A 12,174-nucleotide genomic window follows, 5' to 3' on the forward strand; every position below is an offset into this window, starting at 1 on the left:
GAGTGCACAACCATATTGTTCAACTGCATTATATATGACCTCAGGAGAGAAGGTGAGTTTATCTCAATGCTATTGTCTTACATTTGGAGTACAGCTGACAGTTTAATCAAATCTTGAAGCAATCAGTGCACTAGCTCCGATGGACACTTTCTTTGCCCTTGGAACCCAAGGAGTATTCAGAAACGACATCACTGCCAAAAATAGTCACTTCAGATACATCAGTGTGGACAATGAGATTAACCTCCCATCCTCTACCCGCTCAGATATCTAATGTCACAAAGCGTATCTTCTAAGCATTCAATCAACCTCCAAGAATCAAGTCTATAAACACCTTGCAATCCTTTATTTCTCTTTCAGCCTCTAAAAAACACTGGCTTCATACACATTTTTGTGTTTGAAATGTTTTTCTTTTCTCCAAAAAATGATGAAGTTGTGCTAATGCATATCAGAGAGACAGAGAGCGAATCAGAATTGGTGACAGTCTAGCAGCATGTGCATGCACTGCAATTTGTTGTTCAAATCTTAGGGCACCAAGTCCTGTGGACAGGCTGGAATCTGTCACAAACCCGCTTATCTATTATGAAGAGCTTTCCTGTTTTATGTGTTTGTGTTGCTATAAGACATACTGTATAAAAGGATGGAGACATGGTCCATCTCACCAAATATCTATTATGTTGAACTGATTTAATCTACTGTAGAATTAAAACATAAAGTGACAGCAGAAATGACAACATATAATCTCTGTTCCACTCATGCACACATCTTCACATACACAAATAAACAGTTCATAATTTCAGGACATGGATCTGGGAAGAAACATAACCTTCCTATTTTCAATTACATCTTTGACATCTTCAATAGTCCTGAATAGCTCTATGGCTTGTCTTGTTCCGCCTACGCTCCACTGTACGCATGTGCTTTACAATACATTAAAAGTGCTGACTGTGTTTGACCAAGCAGATGGGTGTTCTTATTCCAGCTGTAAATAAAATCAGCTGGAAGTGTGTCCCGCTGCTTACTGTAGTGTGAGGTTTATACATTATTATTGTCATAATATGAATTTCTGACACAGGAGTGAGGTGTGCCAACTGGTCCAGTCGTGTAAGAACAACAACCGCTCCCTCAATGTGGGGAAGACTAAAGAGATTGTTGTGGACTTCAGGAGAAAACCTCTAAAGAATCCACCACTGACCATCAACGGTGCTGTAGTGGAGAGAGTGAGCAGCAGCAAGTTCCTGGGGGTGAACATCTCTGAGGACTGGCTGCATCACTGTGTGGTACGGAGCCTGTACTGCCTCCTGCAGAAGGACCCTGCAACACATAGTGAAAACAGCCAGCAAGATCATCGGTGCCCGTTTGCCTTCCCTTACGGACATTTTTAACACCCGCCTCACCCGCAGAGCCATCAGCATTGCTGATGACACCTCCCACCCCGCAAACTCCCACTTCAGACTCCTGCCTTCAGGGAGAAGGTATCAGAGTCTTCAGGACCACTCCACCAGACCTACAAACAGCTTCATCCACCAGGCTGTGAGGATGCTGAACGCTGTCCATTACCTGCCCCCCTCTGCCCCTGGATGGTAACCCACCACAGAACATACAAAGACATAAAAAGACTACCTCTGCTGTTTTGTACAAACCCAGTACATTCCCCCTTCTTGTTATATTACATGCAAATCTGCTGCTGACTGTTTTTACCATCATATCTTCTGCTGTTGGTCATTTGCACTTCTGTCTATGTGCATCTGAATCTCACAACCATCTGACAATCTTCTTGTCATTATTTGCACTACTGTCACTGATTGTACATGGTTTGAGTCATAGCCTATTAGGTTGCACCATTTAGTTTTATCCTAGTCACCTTGACTTAGTTTTCTTATTCTTTTTAGTCTATTTTTACTCTACTTTTATTCTGTTTTAGTTTCCTAAATGGTATGGCATTCAATACTAGGTGAGAGAGAAGTGGTATTTCGGTTTTCTGTATGTCCTGTACATATAGTGAACTGACAATAAAAATCTTTAATCTTGATCTTGACAACCTATACAATCCATATGCTCATTGGTCCCTCCCCTCTCATACAACCCATGCGATGTGGGAAGTAACAAAGTACAATTACTCCATTAAGTAGCTCTATGAAGTATCTGTACTTTACTTAAGTATTTATTTTCCTGACAACTTTTTACTTTTATTTCCTACACTAACAAAAATATCTGTGATTTCTACTCCATACATTTTCAGGCTAGTTACTTTTAGTTTTAATACATTTGAGGGGAATTATCAACTTTTTTAGCACTTACTGGCAAATGTGTACACCACTGCACTGGGTGACATGTTCCAAATCCTATGACTGCCTCGTATCACCGAATGGGGTCTCATCACTGAGTGTTTGACGAGCTATTGCCCCATACTGGGGACTTGGAAATTCCAAAGAAACTGAGTTTTGTGACAACTGGATAAATAATGTCCAGCCTATGCTGTATGGAGGACAAACTGCTGGCTTACTGAAATTAATCCAAGAGAAAACTATAATTTGTACCATGAAAATGGGATGGATGTGAGGCCATGGTAACTTTGACCTTTGACCACCAGGACTCTGACCCACAGCCTCTGGAACCCTAAAAAATCCCAAACAAGTGATCTCCCTCCATGCAGCACCTGCCCCACACCTCTATCTACAGTCTGAACTCATGTCCTCTAGTCTCCCACTAAACAGCCTCAAACCTGCAGTAACAGCCTCGAGATGGATATCTGTAAGAGTTCATGGCAATCCATCCAATAGTTGTCAAGATATTTTATTAAAAAACAAAAATAACAGCACCAGAGGAAAGGTCAGGGGACCACCACAGTCAGTACAAAATGTTATGACCATCCATCCAGTAGTTGTTAAGATATTTCTGTCTGCATCGAGGCTTTGGACTGACCAACAGAGCAATACAATGGGGGCGACTGTGGTTCGGTGGGTAGAGCAGTCATCTCCCAACCGGAGGGTCGGAGATTCAAATCTCGGTGCCTGCAGTCCACATGTCAAAGTGTCCTTGGGCAAGAAACTGAACCCCCAAGTTGCCCCCGATGGTTAGAGCCATCGGTTGAGTTGGCGCTGCCGATGGCTGCCTAGGTTCTGTACCGGAAACAAATTCCTTGTGTGTAACATACTTGGCCAATAAAGGTGATTGTGATTGTGATTATCCTTATCCTTATCCTTATCCTCTTGTGGGCAGGTACATCATCAAGTTGGAGATGCTGTCACAACTTTCATGCACTTCCTGTTTCATGCTTTTACTTTTAAACACTTCTGCTACCTCACCCTACACTCATTTGTTCCTGTTTTACAGCTCCCCATCACCAGCTTTGATTGAACTCAGCTGTTTGCAATCAGTCAATTAGATTGTGTATTTAAGCTATCAGCTCACACACTTCGGTTTCCAGTTTGTTGTCAGTTGCTACTCTTTGTTGAAGAGCTCAGTGGTTCCTCTGCTGTGCTATGGTCCTGCTAGTCATGCTTCCATGCTGCCGCTTTGTTTGTCTTGCTGCTCAGCTGTGCTCCGCTTGTGGTGAAAGGACACTTTTTCCCCAGCAGTTCTTGTGGTTTGTGTGTGGACTCATGCCCGGTACTATTCTGTTTCACAAAATTACTGTGGTGATTCCATTTTGTCAAGTTGTTCATTTGTGTTCTGTTTTACTTGTTGTGGTTTTGGTAGTGTTTAGTTTTTAAACTTAAGGTTATGTAGGTTTTCATCAGCTGCTTCTTTCTTTAATATTAAAGCTCATTTATCACATGTATGTGGAGACTAAGCTGGTATCTGTTGTGACAGAATCTGCCAGTCACACTTGGCAAGGACTGTTTTGAAACCTGCACTGATGCCTGTGTTCAATTAAATGTAGGCCGGTTTGTGTGAAACTGAATTTTTAAATAGTAGCCTAGAGGCTACGTTTAATTCATTGTGTAGTAACAGATACCTCTTGAACATGCATGGTGGTACATGTCAGTCATCCAGGAGTATTATAGTATTGATTTATGTGCCTCATTAGTTTTGTAATTCAAACAAAGAAATTTACCATGTTTTACATTTAATGCCAATTTTATTACATATCTCAAACTACTGTGCAGGTTTTTGAAATCTCCCTGAATAATGAGGGCATATTTTATTCACTTTCTGCAGGTTTTGGACTACGTAACCGGCGCAGCACTCACTTTGAAGCTCACAAGGTGAATTCAAAATTTAATTCTGTATTTAATTGGGAGCCAGTGCAGGGGAGTATGGGAGTAATGTATGCTCTTTGGCTTGTCAGTAGTTTAACTTGACTGCATTTTAAACTAACGAGAGTGATAAGACACATAAATTAGGCCATGCAAGAACAAAATTGATTTTGGAAGTGTATAGTGACCATGTGGTAACTTGTGACACGGATGTGATGTTTTCAACAGCTTTTATATTTAGCACTTAAGTATAACCATTGTTAATGTCAATAGATGTTTAGGAAGCAATTGCATTTTGATTTGTTAACATTAGGGATGTTGCATGTATGTTTACACTGAACATATCAGGATGATAACCAGCATATTAAGGAAAGATTATGGTCTATATATGCGCAAAGATACAGACTTCAGCCACAGTGTTACATTTAGCTGAAATGTCTGCCTCAGCTGCACAGTTAGCCTGTCATTCAGTCCTATCATGTTGAGGAGGCCAGAATATTAATGGTATGATTTGACTCTGGGTCAGTAATTCTGGAGGTGGGGGGTTCCATGCCATACTGTGCTAATGTTGACTTATTATAAATTTGTTTTCATTTCAAAATCCCTTGGATTATTTTGTGCTTGGAGTAATATGGGTCAGAGGTGAATCACAAGGGCGGCACTTATAAATTCTGTAATGGGTTTATGTAAACTGTAGCATCTAATGGTGTTCAGTTTTGTTGCATTTTACTTTTGCTGTCAAAGTAAAGCATACAGTCAAGCTTACTTTTTTCAATAATGCAGTATAACAGTCAACATTTAATAGTTTATAAAACTTCAACCAGCACACTTTTCTCTCCACAATTTTTCTTTTTAAACTGCCTTACAGCTGTCTGCCTGCACAGATAACCCCCTTACTGTGATGGTGGAAATCACTGGAGTAGAATAGGAGATGAGGTGGACAGAGAAAGAAACATCAAAAGGTAAATTGTACTTTCTCCTGTAATGCTCTGAACATCAAAATGATTGATAGTGTCTGTAAATATAAAATATTTTTTGGGTGAAATACTAACTTTACACCTTAAATAGCTGCTGATGTTTGATAACAAGTGCAGATTCAAACCTGTGAAGTTTTTTTTTGTTTTTTTTAGTCTGAAGTGTGGGGGGAAAAAAATACAAACAAGTGAAGCTGAAGTTACTTAACTACCTCTATAGTAGGCTTACCGCTCATTTTCAGCTTACCTGCCATTGATCTTAAAACATTATCCAAACGTGGCTGGTTTCAAAGATGTCAAACTGCAGGTGACATACTACCATGTGCATCTAGTCCATGAGCTCTCAAACTTGAAGTAACTGGCACCTGGGCACAATTAAAAATTAAGGTTAACTGTCTGACCTTTTCAGCTCAGGGTCAAAGATGAATGGCTTGTTCATTTGTCCTGAGATCTTTAGTTGTTTTGCATTTCCTAATTTTCTGACTTTTGCATTTTATTAATTTTAATTGGTACAGAAATGCAGCAACCAAACTTGGAATGCAAGATCAAATGGATAAGGTGTTGCCATATTCTGGCCTGTAAATGTAGAGTTAAGAGTGGTGGCCTATAGTTTAAGGTGCATTAACTAAAATTATTCCCTATCACACTGTTGCTTACAGAACTTCTGTACCCTGTTAATCATTTCCCTCATTCAAAAGCCCATAGTCCTTCCTGCCTCCCTTTCTTTATCTACCTCCACAGTATCTTTGCATAGAATCCAATAAACTGTCTAAAGCACCAGTGACCTTGCATCAACTGTGAATATTAGCATTGTCACCATCTCATGCCTTAACATGCTATTCAGTTCATAACCTGCTTAATAACGGGGTGTTGGTATTATGCATGTTCCCTGTATAGACTTTAGGTGTTTTAGAGAATCTTTGTATCCTATCTCATCATAACATGTCGCTGGCACTTGACACAGCAGCAGAATTCACAGATGAAATGCTCCTTTGTCCAGTGACTTCTGTGAGTGTACTCGTTAAACTGCCGCTACCACTGCATTCAGACAACACTACCATTGTGCTAGAGCCTTGCCCTCTAAATGTATGACAGCGTGAGGCCAACTGATCCCTTTAATGCTTTGAGGTTAAATGTAGGATTTGCAGAATGGTTTTGAAATGCTGTAGTTTCGTACCTGATTTCCAGTCTGGTCCTGGTACTCACACATTTCACTGACAGCTCTCCACAGGATAGTGTATAGTCTGAGTAGATGTTGATCCACTTGCCTAAATCACTGCAGTAAACCACTGTACAACGCTTAAATTTGAGGCATGGCTAGCAGGCCATAAAATTCTGCTTTTAGCTTCCATTTTGATCTCTTAAATGAGTCTCCGGTTGCACAATGTCATACTGTGGATATGCCCTAGATTATTAGCCCAATATTAATTGCACATTCTTTACTATAGTAGATTCAGTGTAAAAAGAGAGGACCATTTCCCCTCATGAACTGTCTCAGATGGCACTGCACTCAAAGGGAAACTGCTTCACTGCTGTACAACAAGTGATACTTTCAGTTTAGTGTAAAGTAAACAATGAGCCATGCAAAAGGAGGAAAAAGCATGTCAGTTCCTTAGCATGACAATCTGCAGATCTTTGTACCTATGCTACAAACTCAACTGTTGCAGAGAAAGGTAGATTAACTTTGTTAGCTGGGAAAGTTTCATGAAGGATACCAGGCAAGTAGTTCAGTTGCCCCTTTTATAACTTGAACACTAATGCCCTATCTGAAAAAAAAACCATTGTATTTAAAAAAAAAAAAAACAAAAACTTGTGCACAGTGGCAAGTTTTGGACTCAAGCAGTTCAGCTGCATCCTGTATTGAACTAATGAAGATGAGAATAGGTGCTTCAGGAGCAGGCCTGTGCCTCTAATCACTTCATCTCCCTATAAATATTCCTACACCTGTACGTCAGCTGTTTTTCTTTCACAGCCCTCCTTTTATGTCCTCCTGCCTTTTTGCTTCCACTTGGGGTGTCTGCCATGCCCAAGAGCAGCACAGAATGCTCAGGTGTCCCAGTACAACTAAAACGTTACCTTACAACAGGGTGGCCAATCCGCAAGGCTGCTGCCTCGCATGTTTTCAAACTCTCACCTACCCCCTATTTACTTAGATCAGCTGTGTTCAGTCAGAAGCTAGAAGACACCATTTTAGGTGGAGTGAGGAAAAGGGAATTGGTATCTTCCAGCCTCTGACTGAACACACCTGCCCAGGTAATCAACTGTGGGCAGGGCAGAGAACTAGAAATTCAGCAAGGCAGCGGCACTTGAACTGGAATTGGCAACCCCTGTCTTACAATTACACCTTCTGCCTCATCACTGAGGTATGGGCCTAGCTGGTGTGTTGAATTGCTGGCAGCTATAGGTGAAAAATCAAGTCACCAGGATTAATTGTGTAAACCATGAATGTTTGTACAAAAATTCTGCTACAGGAAATGTTGCATCTAAAATGTTAGTGGACTGTTTTTGAGTTCAAGCAGTATTGCAGCTATTCATTTCTGAGTAGTTAGATGACAGTTTAAATTTGATGCATGAGGCCAGTTCTGATTCATGCTTAATAGAGCTTTGGCCATTTGGTGCCAGGAGAACAAGATACATCCCCTTTATCTTGCGTTAGAGTACCTAAAGCTATATAAATCTGTTGGCAAACAGTTGCTTGTTTACACATTGAGCAGATGGTGTTCATTTCAACTGTGCATTTTGTTTTAAGAATCTGCTGCTACAGGTAAGGGCAATTAGACTGAATCAAAATAAATACTGAAATGCAGTTGCATGATTCTATGTGGATACATCGCTGTCAACAGCACATTTTATATTGCATTTAAAAAAAGTTGCTTTTGGCTTTTTCCCGTTAGGATCGTCACAGCGACATTTCACATTTTGACACTTGGCATGTTTTATGGCAGATGCCCTTCCTGACGCAACCCTGACTCGAACCTGGGCCACAGCAGCACTGTACCAACACTAGTCTATCAGGGAACCCATTGCATTTCAAAAACTTGTAAGGTTATTGATTTTAAATGGCTTTACAAACTTGTGTCCTTTCAAAGTTTGTGTAGGTGCTGAAGCAAAGTTAAGCATTTAATAACTAGATTAAATATTGTACTTCATGTACAGCAAGTGTCTGAAAGGGTTTATGTGCAGTATCATGGACAGAATAAGACACAGGTAGTGGGAGATTCATAAAGTCCAATCAAAAGGAAAATGCAAATCTCTGAACTCATGGCAAACATCACCTGCATCGCAAAGATTATTAAAAGTCTAATTATGCATATCAAACACTGCAGACGGGACAATTAGAACAGGGAGGCTTCAGGCTGCATGGAACAGATGGTTTGCCCATTTAAGGAAACTACAGACTTAGCTCAGCATTTTCTTTTTTGCCTTTGTGGTAGCTGCCTACAGAAATACAATGTTTCTAATAGGCCTATCTTTTAGTAAATGATGGGTTTTAGTGAAAGGTTTTCACACATTTATCCACACCTTGACATTGTTTGAAGCCTTGAAACCATATTTGCAATTTTTTTTTTTAAAGATTTTTTTGGTACATGGGTGGGCAGCACTAAAGCACAGTGGACAGAAAGTAATTACGGTTTACTGTCCTTTTTGTACTTGAGTATTTTCATTTTAAGCTGTTTTATACTTGTGCTTAACTATATCTGAGAAATATTTTACTTTAACTCCAGTATGTGTATTTGATAAGGTACAAATTTTAAACAATTTGCATGTAAAAATTTAAAATGTAATGCAATGCTTTACTACACACTTTGTTTTTTTACTGACAGCTATTTTAGCTGTCTTTTAAACTTTGGTGTTTCTACTACTTCCACAAAAGTCATTATTCTAGATTATCTACAGACCACAGTAGAAACAGGTGGAACAGGTTTATACAAGGGAAATGGGGGGGAAATATGTATATAATCCTGTGTCCAGCAGTGAGATAAGTGGCTATTTAAGATGGGCAGCTTCTAGGCTGTGATATCACAGAACAAGGACCTGTTGTAAAACTAGCTTGTACAGTATATGACTTTATAATTAGTCCAGCTAATTGTGTTTCATTTGTAGTGTAGTTCAGTTATATCCCACTTATTTTCCTATTTAAATTCACTATGTGAACACTGGTAGTTAAACATAAGCATGGGCTTGTTGTGCTCCAAGGGCCCCAAACTCACTGAATTGTCACACAGTGCTTTGTCTTAAATCATTAATTACAATAATATGAACCACATTAGTTGCAGTACAACTGAACATGCATTTCATTTCTTTGTATTGTGCCACCATTCACATTGTATATCAGAGATGGATGAGTAAACGGACAGACAAATGAAAACATGGACAAGTAGGTAGCTGCATGGCAGAGAACTCCACAAGTGAGCAGTCGGATGGCTACTGACACATGTGCTAATGTTTGCTATAACCACTGCGTGGCAGAGAACTCCACAAGTGAGCAGTCAGCTGGCTACTGACACATGTGCTAATGTTTACTATAACCACTGCTCTCCAAACCCCCAACCCACATCAGACCTTAAACCAAGTCGTCACCCTACAATTCACAGATTTTTACATCTTGTCCCCATGAGGTGAGCAGAGTCCCCACAGTGTGAGTGTATAAACAGATTTCCATCTCCACAGTGTGAATAATACAAGGCACTTGCACAGACACACATGCAACTAGTCACTAAGATGCACAGTTGGAGGGCGGCTCCATAAAGACCTGAACTCATTGATCTTCTCAGGAGAGGTTACTAGCGATCAATCTCACTGCACAACAGTGACCCCTGGTGGAGGATCAAAGTTCCCCAGCAGCAAGGACAACAGTTCTCCCACTCACTCCCTCCATTTCCCTTTGATGGAAGAAAACTAATAACAATAATGCATCTCCAAAGATACTTTGTACATGTAATATGACGTAAGAATCCTTACAGCAAAATTGTCATTTAAACATTTCAGTGGCAATGGCTGATGCTGAACACAGAACAAAAGTCTATCAGGTTTTTCATCACTTCTGTAATGTAGCTCCACCCAAAGAACTGTAGACTGAAGTGGGCAGAGTGAGGCGGACACTTCCCCTGTAGTGTGTAAATCCTGTTTCTCTCTCTCTGTGCACCTCCCACACCATTTTGCCATATGCCACACATCATTTTTTCCATATACCATCATAACGAAGCACAATGCTACTTATTCGCTTGTGCTCCAGATAGAGCAGGAACGGCAGCAAGAGTGTTTCTGACAGGAACAAGTAATGTGCAACTGAGTGCTTATGGTTTGTGACATAGTGTGTTTACGTTGCAATGCGTTAGTCACTGCCAACAAGTATGAAGCTGCTTTTTGATTCAACAATAAAAACAACCTAAAATTATACACAAATATGTTAAATGTCTTCTATTTAGGCCATCATATTTTCATTTGTCACTTCTATAAATGGGATCCCACTGCATCTACCTGTGAAATTGCTCTCCCTGTTTAGCAAAGATTTATATGGACCTTTACACCACATGTATAATGCATGGACTTGGAGTTTTAAATATATCAATAAATAAAATATACCCCGCCATCGTTTGTAGTGTGTGAATGTAGCTGCTGACTGTGACTTCTCTGTCAGCTTGAGCATAACAAAAGTATATTTAATCAGAATGTACCCAAGGCAGGAACTAATGCTTGACTAAATAATAGTCATACAGAATTGAACTATGCTTAGTGATTTCATCCTGTGTTTTTACTTAATATATTTTACTTTTCAAAACCTTTTTCTAGAAATGTTCACCATAAATTAGTCTCATTTAAAAAAAAAATATACAAAGTGGCAATATCTTCAGAAGGTTTACTTTTCCAAGTATTTTTAAAAGTTGTATAAAAGCCTTTTGTGGTTCTGGAGGGAGCTGCACAAAAATCTGCTAAACTGCCCCAAGTGATGTCACTTTGAGCCTCACTGAAGCTAAAAACTTTGAATATAATATTTTTGTTTGAGCCTAGGGGTTCAAGGTGGCCTTAGCTACTAGCACAACACATCCAAATTCTTGATTGTTGAAGTACTATTTTAATACAATAAACATTGTTTGCTTCAAGTCACCTTTGACTTGTAAGAAAAAGACCCATATTTCTCTTTGAACAAATGCTGTGATTGTCAATATACTGTATAGCCACTATGAAAAGGTTATGGCTTTATTATTACAAGTCGGGTTTATATATTAAAATCAACAAAAACTTAAAGTGCTTTGCAAAAAGAGAATATAAAAGGTACATCACCCCAAACAGCATTGTGGCCTCCAGACCAGAAAACAAAATTATAAGCAGTTTGAACCAGATTAAAAATATAACACTGATTAAAAGCAAGGAAATAAAAATAAGTTGACATTTAAAGACAGAGCTGATGCCATCTGAATACGCAGAGGCGGGGGGGGGGGGGCATTCTACAAAAGGCACATTCACCTTTAGTGTTTAGTCAGACCTTCGGGACCACTGGAGGAATCTGATCTTTAGACCTAAGCTGTCTAGTAGGAACATAGGGATGTAAAAGACCAGAGGGAGCAGAAGTATTTGAAGCTCTAGAGGTCAGAGGAATTATTTTAAACCTGGAACTGAATCAGGAGCCAACGGAGTGAAGCAAGCAGTGGTGTCACATGCTCATGTTTTGAGTACCTGTCAGCAAACAGATTGCAGCATTTTGGACCAACTGCCGATGATCTAAGGACGATAGACATATGCCCACATAAAGGGAGTTAAAATAGCCTGACTAGAAATAAAAGCACATATGAGCTTTTCAGAATTATTAAAGCTCACAAGCTGTTTAACCTTCGACAGGAGTCTAAGTTGAAATAATTACACATTATTAATCCAAGTGGTATTATGTTCCCTTAGAAACATAATTGCTTTTGTAAATTAGAAGAACAGGACCACACACCACTGGTGTAGGAAAGAAATTAGGGCAGTTACCCTAACTGTTCATTATTAACATCCATCAT

At 39.6% G+C, this 12,174-nt stretch overlaps 1 long non-coding RNA gene across 1 annotated transcript; it reads left to right on the plus strand.

The window, feature by feature from the left end:
- The first annotated feature begins 3,447 nt into the window (after positions 1-3,447).
- Positions 3,448-10,265, plus strand: LOC109962324 (uncharacterized). Its single transcript, XR_002275240.1, has 4 exons — positions 3,448-3,609; positions 4,162-4,208; positions 5,068-5,161; positions 9,949-10,265. It is a non-coding gene; the product is annotated as an uncharacterized LOC109962324 (long non-coding RNA).
- The last annotated feature ends 1,909 nt before the right edge of the window (positions 10,266-12,174 follow it).

Source organism: Monopterus albus, unplaced genomic scaffold (genome assembly GCF_001952655.1).
Source record: "Monopterus albus unplaced genomic scaffold, M_albus_1.0 scaffold3.1, whole genome shotgun sequence".
Lineage (NCBI taxonomy): Eukaryota > Metazoa > Chordata > Actinopteri > Synbranchiformes > Synbranchidae > Monopterus > Monopterus albus.